At 34.2% G+C, this 2500-nt stretch overlaps 1 pseudogene; it reads left to right on the top strand.

Moving 5' to 3' along the window:
- LOC137646632 (ficolin-3-like) overlaps positions 1-2500 on the top strand; it is an 18958-nt pseudogene that overhangs the window by 12254 nt on the left and 4204 nt on the right.

Consider the following 2500-nt stretch of genomic DNA (forward strand, 5'->3'; position numbering starts at 1 on the left):
ACTAAGAGAGAGAAAGATAGAGAGAGATCAGGACCCAAAGTGTCTTATTTAAACTAAGAGAGAGAGAGAGAGAGAGAGAGAGAGAGAGACCCAAAGTGTCTTATTCAAACCAAGAGAGAGAGAGAGAGAGAGAGAGACCCAAAGTGTCTTATTCAAACTAAGAGAGAGAGAAAGATAGAGAGAGAGATCAGGACCCAAAGTGTCTTATTCAAACTAAGAGAGAGAGAGAGAGAGAGAGAGAGAGAGAGACCCAAGTATCTTATTCAAACTAAGAGAGAAAGAGTGAGAGAGAGATCAGGACCCAACGTGTCTTATTTAAACTAAGCGAGAGAGAGAGAGAGAGAGAGAGAGAGAGAGAGACCCAAAGTGTCTTATTCAAACTAAGAGAGAGAGAGAGAGAGAGAGAGAGACCCAAAGTGTCTATTCAAACTAAGAGAGAGAGAAAGATAGAGAGAGATCAGGACCCAGAGTGTCTTATTTAAACTAAGAGAGAGAGAGAGAGATCCAAAGTGTCTTATTCAAACTAAGAGAGAGAGAGAGAGAGAGAGAGAGAGAAAGAGAGAGAGAGACCCAAAGTGTCTTATTCAAACTAAGAGAGGGAGAGAGAGAGAGAGAGAGCGAGAGAGAGAGAGAGAGAGAGAGAGAGAGATCAGGACCCAAACTGTCTTATTCAAACTAACTTTCTTTCTGTTTGCAGAATTGGTAATAAGGTCGAAAACTACATGTTAGAAGTCGAGGATTACGACACCAACAGCACTGCCGACGATGCCTTGTCCCTTCACTCTGGAAATCCATTTATTTATCCCATTCCAGACTCTGGTAAGTTACTCACCATCATGATTTACTATTCCTTAATTCAACAGGTTATCCTTCAAGACCAATCCTTCAGATATTAATCTCTGGCACCGTCGTCCAATTAGGGTTGTTGTGGCTTGATTGGTAACGTCTCTGCCTGGTGTTTGCCAGACGGGGGTTCGAATCCCGCTCAGACTCCTTAGTGCTTTTAGTGTCTGCAACCTTACCATCCATGTGACCTAAGGTTGGGGGCGTTTGGGGGAGCCTCTAGTTCTATATGTTGAGTCATCAGCAGCCATTGCCTGGCCCTCTTTGGTCCTAGCTTGGGTGGAGAGGGGGCTTGGGAGCTAATCCTATAATATATGGTCAGTCTCTAGGGCATTGTCCTGCTTGATAGGGCAATTTCACTGTCCCTTGCCTCTGCCATTCATGAGCGACCTTTAAACCTTTATGCATGTTCCATAAGATTTTTCATAATTTTGACCATCCTTTACATTCAGATCTTCCCAGACAGTACCATCCTATTTGTAGCACTAGGTATGCAGTTAATTCTAATAGTCTTATCTTCTCCATCATGAGGCTCAATACTACACAGTATTCTAGAAATTTTATTCCAGCTGTGAACTAATTGTGGAATGATCTTCCTAATCGGGTAGATGAAACGGTAAAACTTCAAAAGTTCAATCTTGCAGCAAATGCTTTATGTTGAACAGGCTGACATAAGTCTCTTTTTATAGTTTATATTTGAAAGATCTCTTTTAATGTTGTTACTGTTCTTATAACATTTTATCTTAATTGTTCATTACTTCTCATATATTTCATTTATTTCATTAATTCCTTTCCTCACTGGGCTATTTTTTCCCTGTTGGAGGCCCTGGGCTTATAGCATCTGCTTTTAAAAATTGGGTTGTAGCTTAGCTAGTAATTTATCAGTTATTCATTGTACTAAATATTGAATTTATATTATTTAGTATACGAAACATTGAGTTTATCAATTATTCATTATACTAAACATTGAATTTATTAATTACTCATTATACTAAACATTGAATTCATCATTTATTCATTATACTAAATATTGAATTCATCAGTTACTCATTATACTTAACATTGAATTTATCATTTATTCATTATACTAAACATTGAATTTATCATTCATTATACTAAACATTGAATTTATCAGTTATTTATTTTACTTAACATTGAATTTATCTATTATTCATTATACTAAACATTGAATTCATCAGTTATTCATTATACTAAACATTGAGTTTATCAGTTATTTATTATACTAGAAATAGAATTCAACAGTTATTCATTATACTAAATATTGAATCTATCATTTATTCATTATACTGTATATTGAATTTATCATTTATTCATTATACTGAACATTGAATTTAACCGTTATTCATTGTACCAAACATTGAATTCATCAGTTATTCATTATACTGAACATTGAATTTAACCGTTATTCATTATACTAAACATTGAATTCATCATTTATTCATTATACTAAATATTGAATTCATCAGTTACTCATTATACTTAACATTGAATTCATCATTTATTCATTATACTAAACATTGAATTTATCATTAATTATACTAAACATTGCATTTATCAGTTATTTATTTTACTAAACATTGAATTTATCTATTATTCATTATACTAAACATTGAATTCATCAGTTATTCATTATACT

The sequence above is a fragment of the Palaemon carinicauda genome, chromosome 9 (genome assembly GCF_036898095.1).
Source record: "Palaemon carinicauda isolate YSFRI2023 chromosome 9, ASM3689809v2, whole genome shotgun sequence".
Taxonomy (NCBI): domain Eukaryota; kingdom Metazoa; phylum Arthropoda; class Malacostraca; order Decapoda; family Palaemonidae; genus Palaemon; species Palaemon carinicauda.